Source organism: Suncus etruscus, chromosome 1 (assembly GCF_024139225.1).
Source record: "Suncus etruscus isolate mSunEtr1 chromosome 1, mSunEtr1.pri.cur, whole genome shotgun sequence".
In the NCBI taxonomy this organism is placed as follows: Eukaryota; Metazoa; Chordata; class Mammalia; order Eulipotyphla; family Soricidae; genus Suncus; species Suncus etruscus.
In genome coordinates, this window is record NC_064848.1 from 37,004,927 (window position 1) to 37,019,030 (window position 14,104).

General features: G+C 32.9%; 1 long non-coding RNA gene across 1 annotated transcript in view; it reads left to right on the forward strand.

The window, feature by feature from the left end:
* LOC126004110 (uncharacterized) overlaps window positions 1–11,958 on the forward strand; it is a 216,573-nt gene extending 204,615 nt beyond the window's left edge. Inside the window, exon 2 of the long non-coding RNA XR_007493840.1 lies at window positions 11,868–11,958. This is a non-coding gene — a long non-coding RNA (uncharacterized LOC126004110). The remainder of the gene's footprint in view (window positions 1–11,867) is intronic.
* Window positions 11,959–14,104: the final 2,146 nt, after the last annotated feature.

Genomic DNA, 14,104 nt, shown 5'->3' on the forward strand with positions numbered 1-14,104 from the left:
TTCACATTGAACTTCAATAAGTCAAAGTACAGGTCTAGACTTAAAGATGATCATCTTCAAGCCATACTGAGGGTCTCAACTGCTTCCTCTCTAAAGCCAAGTGTGGTTCAGATTTGTGAGAAGAAGCGCTGTCAAGTCTCTGGCAGCAAGGAATAGGCAAAATATGCCATGTTCAGAAGAACTGTTCATGATCTTCACTCAATGTTCTATTCATGTTCAGAAGAAATAATTAAAACTGTTAATAATGATGTTTAAGGACATTTTTGTGTGAAATACCTTATGCGGCCCTGGCTCACCCTGACTTTGCCTCCTGCGGCCCCCAGGTAAATTGTGTTTGAGACCCCTGGTTTAAGAGTTAGCCTTGCAAGTGGCTGACCTTGTTGGTTCCATTAACAGACACTACATAGTCCTCTGATTTCTGCCAAAACAATTTCTAAACACTAAGACTGGGATAGCCCCCATTATCAATGGGTATGCCCCAAATGCAAAAAAAAAATCTATAAAACAATGACAATAAAATTAATTTAAAATTATGAGTTTTCATGGCAGAGAGCATTAAGGTACAGAATGTGAACCAGTATAAAAATTGAATAATTTGGTTAGTCAAAAAGGATTGCATAATTCAGAACTCACAGTTCCATCTTGGGTCCTGAACAGTAAGTATCATAGGCATTTTGTGAAAAATTTTTCCTACACATGGTTCAATTTTGTTTTGTCAACAATGAATTTCAACTTGGTTATTTTAAAGGTATCTGACAAGCCTAAAAGCTCTTCTCTCAAACTAAAATGCATTTTCTATCAAATCCTAGGCTTTTAAAAGATAAATACAGGTTTTATTTTGTTTGTCTAAACCCTTGGATCTCTTACTCACAACAAAAGGTTTGATCTTTTGAAAACTGTCATTGTCTGGAATCAGGCTAAGAATGCTCATGAATGTCATTAAGAAAGTGAAAATGCCCTGAGAACATAATATTTTACAGCCCTTTAGTTTTTCATAACAAAGAAAGAGTATTTAAATTCAATTAAGATAGATAACCAAAAAATTGTATATGTTTTTGAGCTTTTCCTTTAAGGAAATTATCTTGCTCATGATTACAAATCTGTACTAATAGCCTTGTTTATCCCTTGACTACAGTTTCCAATAGTCTAAAATCATAAGTGTGATTTCCTGGCTGCTCTTTTTAATTCCTAGGTAGTCAAGGGGATTATATTATTTATAACACACATATGACCATTTGAAAAAGCAAGTCATGGTGTTTGTTATAAATATAAAAACAATTTCCATAGATTAGTGCTCAGATGGCAAAAATGAGTTGGAATGTAGAATCATAGAAAATAAATGTGGAAATTAATCTTGAGCTCATGTGCATATGTGTTCAAAAATAAGAACAAAAAGTTGTTATTTGAGATAATATGTCAATTATCTCAATGACCAGTCTTGTTAACTTCAAGAACACTTGAATTTTAATTTTCTTGGTAGTGTACTGAGATTAAGGCTTTGAAATAAGATATAGATTCAGATCTGGAGAAACAAAATTATAGCATATTTTTTAAAAATAAAACAACATAAATATTTAGTAAATCAATGAGAAAAAGATTAAAAGAATATTATGTGTAGATATTTGTCATATTCTGGATTCAGAACAAGCTATTATGAATATTTCCATTATATTTATTTAGTTTATACCTACATGAAATAATAAAAGGTATATTTTCAAACACTTGAACATCAGATCTGACATTTAAATTATTATATAATATTATGATCATGGTTTAATATGTTACTCCTTTAAAATAAGTCACTTTTAAAAACTGGTAGGGGGGCTGGAGTGATAGCATGGAGGTAGGGCATTTGCCTTGCATGCAGAAGGATTATGGTTCGAATCCCAGCATCCCATATGGTCCCCTGAACCTGCCAGGAGCGATTTCTGAGCATAGAGCCAGGAGTAATCCCTGAGCGCTGCCAGGTGTGAACCAAAAACCAAAATCAAACAAACAAACAAACAAACAAACAAAACGGTAAGGAGGCCAACGAGATAGCATGGAGGTGGGGCGTTTGTCTTAAATGCAGAAGGACATTGGCTCAAATTCCTGCATTCTATATGGTCCCCTGAGACTGCCAGGAGTGATTTCTGAGCATAGAGCCATGAGTAACCCCTGAAAACAGCTGGAAGTGACCCCCAAAAACCAAACAAACAAAAAAAGAAACAAAAAAATCTGATAAGGACAATAATGATGCAGAGTAACCACGAGCTGTCTCTAAAGTATCAAAGTAAATATAGCAGGGTCAGAACAATAGTACTGTGAGTACTTGTCTTGAATGGGACCACTTGCCTTGAATGGTACGAATCTGGGTTTAATTTCCAGCACCTTATGAGGCCCCTGAACACTACAAGTGATCTCTGAGCATAGAACCAGTAGTAAGCTGGTTTATTAGTAACCATAGAACCAGTAGTAAGCTAACATCAGATTTGTCCCAAACCCCCAAACAAAGGCTGGAGCAATAGTACAGTGTGTGGGGTACTTGTCTTGCATGCTGCTGACCTGAGTCCAATCTTTTGAATCTCATTTGGTTCCCCAGCCTACCTGGAGTGAATCCACAGCACAGATCTAGGAATAACTCCTGAGCATTACAAAGTGTGGCCCTGTAGAGAGAGGCCAGAAGTAACCCCTGAGTAAGTAAGTAAGTGACCCAGCCCCCGCTCCAAGTGGAAAACATAAAAACAAAGTAGATATAGCATCTTGATATATACTGGCCAACTGAGGATAAAGAAGCAAGCTGTAACATCTGTTTTTAGAATACATTTAGGTAAAATATGCAGCTTTAGAAATAAATCTCACAAATACTGTTTGCCATATAAAAAACTACTGGATCAAATAGTGAAGGTATTTTAGGTCAACAACACTACTTATTAAGCTAAGTTCACATATTATTCACATATTAAATTACTTAACTTCCAAAGCCTGCTCTTAAGATTCAGACGGGCTATTTGAAAAAGTGTGCTAAATCATAGTGAATAAACAAAGAAAATAATTTTTGAGTTTCCAAAGTAAAGTATATATTTTGCACAATTTTTTGGGGGGGGGGAGTCACACATGGCAGCGCTCAGGGGTTACTCCCGGCTCCATGCTCAGAAATCGCTCCTGGCAGGCTGTGGGGACCATATGGGATGCTGGGATTAGAACCAATGACCTTCTGCATGCAAGGCAAATGCCCTACCTCCATGCTATCTCTCCAGCCCGACTTTGCACAATTTTTGCCTCAGCACATGTATTGGAACATGTCACCAGAAACCTTTAAGTTGTGAACTTTCCTACTTCCATGCTGAATTGTGAACTGGAGGTTCTTTCCAACTTTGGAGAAGCCATTACTCTCACATTACTTTCTTGTTTTTATCCTCGCTCTCTCTCCTTTCTTAGTACTATTAAGACTGTATTTACTTAAAAAATAAATTTTAAAGAACAAATAACATAGTGTGAAGCATTGAGCAGAATGGACTCCATTTTGTTGAACCAATGTTAAGATTTCATTTAAGACTAACAAGGGCTAAGTTTCTATTCCAAAAATAGTTACTAAGACCAGAGGCTTCTATAAATCACAAGTTAACTTCCTAGATATATAACCATAAAAAGACATATTGAAACACCCCAGAAACACCAAGACAACTGCCAATCAACTTAAAGTTCAACATTTCCAGCTTCTAGTTCTATATAACCAGGCATGTGAGCCCTGGGCTTGTGAACTCTGGGGTGTCACTCCTATGGGAGGTAGCCTTGGCTAGCCAGTTTTAGCTTGTTGGCTGATTGAACAATCAAGCTTATTAGCTGAAGTTTGGCTCTATTTTGATTATGTAGTCTCATCTTTTGACACTGGACATTAACAATATCTGATATGAAGAACAAAGAATATATTTGAAATTAAAAGGCCTAATTAAATAAAACACAGAATATTCAAACTAAAGTAACATTTTTGAGTATTTACACTGGTTGTGACTATACTAATAATGAAAAACAGTTTATCTCAAGAATATTTTTAAAAGGTTTGTGGAGTTGACTTTATAATTTTCATGTATCAAGCAGAAATATGATCACAAAAATTGAGTTACAAAACCAAATACAGATTAATGAAAACAAAATAAAATCTGAAGTCTGAAATTCAAGTTCGTGTCCATGTTGATAACTGCTGTAATAGGCAATATCTGTATATATATATATATATATATATTTTTTTTTTTTTTGGTTTTTGGGTCACACCCGGCAGTGCTCAGGGTTTTTTCCTGGCTCCATGCTCAGAAATTGCTCCTGGCAGGCACAGGGGACCATATGGGGCGCCGGGATTCTAACCGATGACCTCCTGCATGAAAAGCAAACGCCTTACCTCCATGCTATCTCTCCGGCCCCAATATCTGTATATTTAATGATTACTGATAAATTAAAAGTTAGTAAAAAAAACTGTAAAAGAAACAGATATATTGCTACTGGTGATTGGATGATGTAGGGCAAAGAGCTGTATATAAGAAGATAACTACATTAGAATGAGTAATTCACTCACTTTCCATAGATTTATTTATTATAGTTAAAGTGAATAATTTAAATATATAGGCAGTTAAGGTTAGTTTTCAGGATTTCTTCATGACTCTCAGCAATATACTATTGTCTATGAATCCTGTACATGCAAGTCTTGGCCTACTTTGTGCTGATTTTAAAAAATGAAACATTACTTCTGATATAAACAGACTAATGAAAATGCCTTCTTCACTGGGGACCACCTTCATTCATTACTTCTGGGAGTTCTATTACAATGCATATAAAAATCCATCTAGTGCTTTGGAAACAATGACCTATTTAACAAACTATGCTAGTTGACAAGTACCAAACATCATATATGTTAGTAATAATACCAGATTCCAGAGAAGTTAGTTAGGACTATTCAGCTGAGCAATTTATTTTGGAGACAAACCCAGGTGTACTCTGAACTTCTCCAGTTACTCCTGGCTCTACACTCAGAGATTACACATGGAGGTGTTTGAAGGAAGTTATGTGGTACTGGTGATTTAATGTGAATGTGGGTCTGCTAAGTTTAAGGCAAGTGACTTAAACCCTGTACTATCTCAAGAATCCAAACACTCGGGGCCGGAGAGATAGCATGGAGGTAAGGCGTTTGCCTTTCATGCAGGAGGTCATCGGTTCAAATCCTGGTGCCCCATATGGTCCCCCGTGCCTGCCAGGAGCATTTCTGAGCCTGGAGCCAGGAATAACCCCTGGGCACTGCCGGGTGTGACCCAAAAACCAAAAAAAAAAAAAATCCAAACACTTGTCAACCAGGGATTTACAAAGAGTTTTGGGTTTTTTTTTTTTTGTGGGGGGGGGGGGCACCTGGTGATGCTCTGGGGTTACAACTAGCCATGAGCTCAAAAATCAATCCTGGCTTGGGGGACCATATGGGACACCAGGATTGAACCTTGGTCCATCCTAGGCATGCAAGGCAAACACTCTACTGTTTGTGCCACCACTCCTGCCCCTACAGAGTTTTTTAAATTAGATCTAGATAGCCGATGTTTAGGCTTGAAGTCCATGATAGTTTTGGAATCCATGATAGTTACTCAACTCTGTTGCTTCAACTTAAAGACAGATAGAGAATTAGGAAGTTAATAAAAATGTTCCCATAAATTTTTATATACAAAAATCAGTTAAAAAGTTAATCAAATATGCAGTGTCTAGATCTAAACTTTGGCCAATAAATAGCTCTTTTAATATTTGATTTGATTTGCATAACCAGAAAAATCGATCAGATTTAGCTAATTAATATTGAGAAAAATCAACTCTAACTACAATTTATATTTATAAGTAAAATCAAATTACATATAACAATGAAAATCTTCCCTATATACCAAATTTTCATCACTGAATACAATAAATATAGTAAGTAATACGTGTATTTTGCCAACTAACTTTACTCTTGATGTAAGTAACTGATAAAAATATTGCATTATTACAGAAATATTTTAATTATAAAACTGACAATATAAATAAAATTTCTCTGAGCACCTTTTTTTCACTATCTGAGATCAGCATTCTTTTTTTAACATACGCATGTACAGACACAGAGAATAAATTCTCTAGTTAAATTTGCTTTAAAAAAACACATTTGCTAAAAAACTATAAACCCAAATATAGAATACTAAAGGAAATCAAAGCAAGGACACCAAAATCTGAAAATATCTTATTCTGCATATTTATTATTTAATATAAACTATCAAAATGTCTCTTTATATGATGTGCTGGTTGTAAATGTGAATATAAAACATGAGTGTAAAAAGAATGCTGTGAAGAGAATGAATGATGAAGGATACTTGGTAGTTCTAAAAGAACCATGTGTCCTTGAATACTGAATGAGGACAATTTTGACCTAAATATGTCACTTTAATTTATGCAGAATATATTTCAAAAGAAATCTAGTTAACTTTATTAACTGTACAAAATATTTCAGTATAAATGTGAAATTATAATATCAAGAATATGCTTGGAGAAAAGAACTGAAGTCAGATGCAGATATTAGTGTATAAAGAGAAAACAAGAGAAAACAGTAAGAGCAGTTTGAATGGCTTGGAGAGGAAATGTCTAATTTTAGCAAAAACAAACCACCTGTATTCTAGTTTACAAAAGTTATTTCTGCAACCTATGTGAGTCATAAAATTGCTAGAATTTTCTATTTTAAGGTAACTAATAATATTCTATATACTATCAAACTATTGTCAGGAGAATTTTTCAAACAACTAGGGGATAATTCTGCATTCGTGAGTAATCAGAAATCAGACATATGCATTTATCTAAACATTTTTGGACTTATTAAATAAAAATCTTTCAAAAATATACAAATGATAAATACTTAGTATTTCAGAAACCATAATACAATGTGTCAGGATCAAAATTACCTAAGCAGTTATGATTTAAGAAATTAAAAATCAGTATGAGTGAGACATTATAGAGAAAGACATTAAAGAAAAAGGTATACCTTGGGCATACCCCAAGGTGCTTAGGGGTTGTGTACATCTCAAGCACAGGATAAAACTCAGGACACCCTCAGTACTAGTATTAAGACTCTTACATGTTTTATCTACTACTACTCATAATTGTGTTATATGACTCCTCAATTTTACTAAAGCCAACCAAATGTAGACATATGTTCCATGTAACAGCCCTATTTCTGATTTAGACTAACTGAGATTAAAAATGAATATTACTCAATTTTTTGGTGATATATGAGATATGAATTTGTAAGAGCATTGAATATCACAAAGATTTTAAATTTTATACCATTTATCTAAGCATTTGCTTATAATTCATAAGCGATCACTAAATTAAACTAATTAAAACCAATGTTTATGATATAACATTTGTTGGCTTTATTTTATATGTATATTTGCATACATATTCTATATGTATATTTTATACATTTGCATAAATATTCAATATTTTCTTTATGCACATAATAGCATTATTAATAAAATTCATTTAGCATGATTCCTATTTAAATTCTAAAATTAATTTAAATTATGTATTTACAATTATAAAATTAATCTGTTTCTATAGCACTGTAGAATATTATTTTCTTCAAAAGATTTCCTATAGTCTTGAGTTATTATCATTCTTTTCTCTTAAAATCTAGGCAAAAAGGGCTGGATATGTAATAAAGATGATAAAGTGCTTGTTTTTTTCCACAGCTGACCCTAGTTCCCTACTACACATATTTGTCTCCTGAGACTGCTAGGAGTCACCCTTGAACAGAAAGTCAAAAATAAGCTCTGAACACTGCTGGGTGTTGCAAAATAAATAATCAAGAGTCTGAAACAAAATAAATTTTAGACATATCCTATTTTATTTTCTACATATATGTATCTATTCTGCACATTTGATATAAAATTCATCATGTGATATGATGGAATATGTGTTTTTTGTGTTTGCTTGCTTGTATTTGACTGAATCCTTTCTACTATGCATAATGTTTTCGAGATTTATCCGTCACTATTATCATTTTTATAATTTCATTTTTGTTATTTACAAATTATGCTCCTTTTAAGGCTATATAAATTTCATTTAATCATTAATAAGTTGGTGAATAGTTGAGATTCTTGAATTTTTTTATTTCTATAGTAAAATATGCAAAAATTTTTGTAGACAAATATTTTTAAGTCTCTTAGGTCTATACCCAGGAGTGCAGTGAATTGTTTTTTGAAAACAAAATAATGAACTGTGAAACACATGACTTTTTGTATCCTACTTTCTTAAAGTAATTTCCATTTTCTTAATAGCTGTGAAAAAAGAGGTGATTTATAAAAAACAATGCACTTTGTTCTTGTGAATTTTAAAAGCCATATTTTATAATGACAACCTTTCCTATTCATTTTATAAATCCTTTTGTGTTTAAACTCATTCAGTTAGTAGTTTACTGGCTTTTCAATTTGAGACACTGCTTTAAAAAGTCAGTAACAGAAATCTGCTATTCAATCTACCATATTTGTACAAAAACAAATATTTGGTTCTTTTTGTGGGGGGGGTCACACCTTCTGGTGCTCAGGGGTTACTCCTGGCTCTACACTCAGAAATCACTCCTGGTTTGAGGGACCATATAGGATACCAGGGATCGAACCTACATCTGTCCTGGATCAGCCACGTGGAATGCAAATGCACTACCACTATGCTACTGCTCTGGCCCCAAATATTTGGTTCATAAAGTGTTTGTATATGTTTACAAAACAATGAGAATAACACACATCATGCACAAACTCTTTGAGGTATTTCAACTTAACTTATAAATTTTTTTCTTCTATATGGTATCTAAAATGTTATCTTTCAGTATTCAGTTACAATTCAGTAAAAATGAAAAAATGCTTGCTGTTACTGTCAAATATATTCAGAAACATTTGATGAGCAAGCCCATAGGCTTGTTCTTAAAAAAGTATTTCTCAGACATGCTCAGATGAATTGCATACTTTGTATGAAGATGCTTTCATTTAATTTACAATTCTGATATCAGGGCGACAACTTACCTTTTATTACGATGTGCCTATATGTAAAGATAAAGAGTTATATGATGGAATAATCATTAAAGTCACATGACATTTATGAGAATTTAGAGACCAAAACTAGCTTTAAAATCTGTGAGCCCCTTTGAACCATCAGTTTATGAACCCCAGTTTCTAAACTGACATACTCAGTGATATCTATTAGACTTTAAATAAAAACATCATTGAATAAAGCAATATCATTGAGAGACCATTTATAAACTCCTACAAGATGAAAATAATATGATGATGAATATTTGACTTTGTAAAAAAGGCATATATAATTAGATGTCACAACCTTACAGTAGACAAAAATTAATTGAAAGAAAAGCAGAACGAAGCAATGAATGTTTGTTCAAGCCACATTCAGACCAACTATTCTGAAGCAGTCGAAGTACTTTGATTTTGTCAAAAGCACTTCATTGGGATGCTAAGTATGAATATGTGATGATATCACCGAAGTTATATGCTATCCACAATTCTTGGTACTTTACAAAGAGGTTTAGTATATAATCAAAAATATAAATGTTTTCTCTAACTAGAGAACCAGTAAGAGAATATTGTCACGAGACTGAAAGTAAATGCTGTTGATTCCAGTTGCAGAATGAAATATATGCAATGTTCAAAATCTTTTCAGAGATCATTGAAAGGTAATATAGTGAAATGGTAAAAAAAACAAAAACAAACAAAAAAAATACAAAAAAACATATTTGTTGGGCCGGAGTGGTGCTGCAGTGGTAGGGCATTTTGTTTGCCTTGCATACGACTGACCTAGGACGGATTGTGTTTTGATCCCCTGGCCTCCCATATGGTCACCCGAGCCAGGAGCGATTTCTGAGTGCATAGCCAGGGGTAACCCTTGAGCATCACCGGGTGTGATCCCAAAACAAACAAACAAAAATCATGTTTGTTGAACCAACATTTTCAAGGAAATGACAGATTGGGGGCCCTTGAGTTAGTACAGTGGGGAAAATGCGTGCGTGCCTTGGGAGATGCTGACCTGATTTCATCCCATATGGTTCCCAAAATGATTCCTGATCATAGAGGCAGGAATAATGCCTGAGCACTGCCAAGTTGCCCACCACCCTCACCAAAAAAAGTTAAAAATTATGCAGGAGAGGCCAGAGATATTACATAGCAGATAGCGCATTTTCTTTGCACACCGCCAACCCAAGTTTGATCCCATATGGTCCTCTGAGCCTGCCAGGATAAATCTCTGGGCACAGAACCAGGAGTAACCCCTGAGCACTATGGGGAGTGCCCATAAAACAAACAAACATACACACAAATAAATAAACAAAAATAAAATTGGGCAAGATTTCAAACTGGATTATGGGAGGAAATCTGCGATGATTGTTGTAGGAAAATTGGACTGATGGTGGAAATAGAGTGTGGGTCATTATATGTCCAAACCTCAAATATAAACAAATTTGTCAAACATGTGCTTTAATTAACATGGGAAAAATTTGGACCAAAATACTGAAATAAATATTTTTACAAAGAAGATATATAGATGATCTCATGTACATGAAATTATATGTGCCTGGACTTATTACTAAGGAATTAAAATCAAATATACATATGACAAGCATTTCAAACCAGTAGAATATCACAGCATAAGTAGTACAATTAACAAATACATGTGAGTGTGTAGTGGAATATGTGAAAATGTAATTTTCATTCTATGTGAAAACTGAATGAAGATTCTTTAAAATTGAAAAACAGGGTTTTGGAGACCTAGCAAAATAAGACCTCACATACATGCCTCAGCCCCAGGATATCATTATGTAGTATTGATAATATCAATCATTACAGGGTCTAAACTGCTCTTGGCTGAAATCACCACAAATTGCATCCAAGATACACATACAAAAAAACCACACACACACACACACACAGAAAACTGAAGTACATATAAGTTAGTTATAATATTCCTATGCATTGATTCAATTAATATGAAAACAAAACACAAGAAATATACACTAATATATTTATAGCTGGCTATTCATAATAACAAAGAGTGAAAAAACAGACATGTCCAGTTACAAGTAATTGAAAAATGAAGTGGTTTATGAAAGAAAGGAATAACTACACAACTGTTTTACATAAGTTAGATCTAATGTGGTATATAATTTATTATGCATCACTACATTTACATGTTATACATATATATTCATGTGTGATATGTTATATGTTACATATGTGAGATACATATTATATATGCTACATAAGTTAGATGTTTTGCAACATTTGGGTGGGACAATGTAATTATAATAAGTGAAATAAAAATTAATAATTACTATATGATTCATATCATATGTGTGTTAGAAATAAACAAGTAAATAAACAAATCATAAATAAAGTAACTCAGATTTTTAAAAGTTAAGTTATAAAAAAAGGAAGGGAATTTGGGGAAAAGGTAGAGTAAAAACGACTATAATGTAAAGTTGTTAAAATTGTATATGGGTTCCGTGTGGTATAACATGTTGGAGTGTGGAATTTTAATCACAAAACACAGTTTTGTAAATCCCAGTTTAATCACTGACACTGTAGAGCCTAAAAAAAGAAGAAATTTAAGAATGTCTGAGTGTAAAATGTTTTTAAAACATAAATAAAACATAAAACAAATTATTGCTTAGGAAATAAACTTTGAAATAATCACATATTATTCTATAGAAGCATCATTAATGGCCAATTGAAATAAAACACACAAAATAATGGACATTCCTGAGAAGGGTTTTTCAAACAAATTGAATTGGTTTACTTTTAACTTTATTTTGTGCTGAGTTTGAAAAATAAAAGTGTTAAATTGAGGGGCCGGAGAGATAGCATGGAGATAAGGCATTTGCCTTGCATGTAGAAGGACAGTGGTTCGAATCCTGGCAACCCATAAGGTCCCCCGAGCCTGCCAGGTGCGATTTCTGAGCACAGAGCTGAGAGGAAACCCTGAGCGCTGCTGGATGTGACCCCCCCCCAAAAAAGTGTTAAATTGAAAGACTTTTTAAATAACCAAGAAGTCAGATTAATATTTCTCTATTGTATTTATTTGTTTTCTTCTTGTTTATGAAATCTTTTTCAATGATCTGAAATGTTAAGGAACTTAGAAATATAAATAATTTTATATAGTGTAGCATGGAAAAGAATATCTGTAACTGGGTGAAGAAAATATTTAATTAGATAATTTATATGTACAATATGATATATAAATTATCTTACTAGATATTTTACTTTATGTTGCTATTAATTAGAAGAGCACTGAACTCAGTGCACTTGCTTTCATTCATTCATATTTCTGATTTAACAAGGACAGCATATTTAAGGGACATCACCTATGCCATGGTGTTATATATTCATATATTTAAACAGAAACTACATTTACATTTCAGTAAAATTTAGCAGCATAATATATTTTGGAAGAATTTTAAAAATATTTTCATATTAATTTTGAAATATTAAAATATGATTAAATAATTCTTTTAAAATTTGTATAAAGATAGAATATGGACAAGATTTTGAAATATCTAATATCAAAGAAATATATATTTGATGATTTCTTTATGTCTCTAAAACTTATTTCTGCTTTTACTTAAAAAAGAAAATTATGGATATTTGATCCTATTATTTAGGGTTATCCTAATATCTAATAAATGTGTTTTGATAAGTTTTTATGTCATTGAAACTTATTTCTGTTCTTAGTTTAAATAGAAATTTATTGTTGTTTAATTCTATCCAATATAATTCAATACATCTTATTGAATGCTATATGTTTCTTTTAAATCAAAATACCCAGACAGATATATATAGTATATTTTTAATAAATGAAGAAAATATTTATAGCAATATTGAATAGAGTACCAGAAATATGAATGGTATCTATTCTTATCTCTTTCAAGGCCACACAGAGGTAGTAGTATCTTCCAGCACTTAAGTCAATATCACCCACTCCAAATCACTGAGATGATTTTTTAATATCTTTATTTAAACACCTAATTACAAACATTATTAAGGTTGGGTTTCAGTCACTTAAAGAACATCCCCCAGTGTAACATTCCCATCCCCAATGTCCCAAATCTCCCTCCTCCCCACCATACCCCCGCCTGTACTCTAGACAGGCTTTCTACTTCCCTCATTCTCATTGTTATGATAGTTCTCAGTGTAAGTATTTATCTAACTGTACTCATCACTATTTGTGGTGAGGTTCATGAAGTGAGCTGGAATTTTCAGCCCTCCTCTCTTTTTGTCTCTGAAAATTATTGCAAGAACATCTTTCACTGAGATGATTTGCAGAATTGTTATGTGTCCTTTTAACAAATCAACAAGATGTCATTAGTAGGTAGAAAAGCATAAAATAAGAAGTATAATATAAATTATAAATTTGAGTAAATATAAGTTGAGGAAATCATTCAGAACAATATAATGATAAAAAAATCAAAATAAGTATACCACAATAGAGGGTTTGAGGTCAGAATAACTTTGATTATTTTAATATAAGTAGGTAGGTTTGTCCCTCAGGGCACATTTGTTTACAGCTTTTATGTTGCCCCTTTCAGTTGGACTCTAGTGACCCTTATCAATACTTAGTACAGACTTTCTGGGAATACCTAGCTTCTGAATAATCATTTGCAGTGATGCCATCTGGATGAATGAGCACTGTGAAAAATGATTATTATGAAACAGTAATTAAAAAATAATTTCTACAGAGGATCTCATATTAAACATGTGGAAAGGCCTTAATTCAAACATTGCTTTGATTTGCATATTTAATTTTCCTTGGGAAATGTCATGGCTTCAGTTCATTACCATCTACATGATACAAATACACAACCCTGCACTTTTCTTCCTTTCTTTGATACCCCTCCCTTCTACCCCCAAGGACAAGGCAAGAAAAGAGTAGCTAATTTTCACATTAAAAGAGAATGTGGGTGAATATTATAATGAATAATAATCATTTGAGAAATGATCAGCTTTATCAGTATGCATAAAATCTTGGTAAATCAAGACAAATCTTTAAATTTATTAAAACAAAAAGAAATAAATCT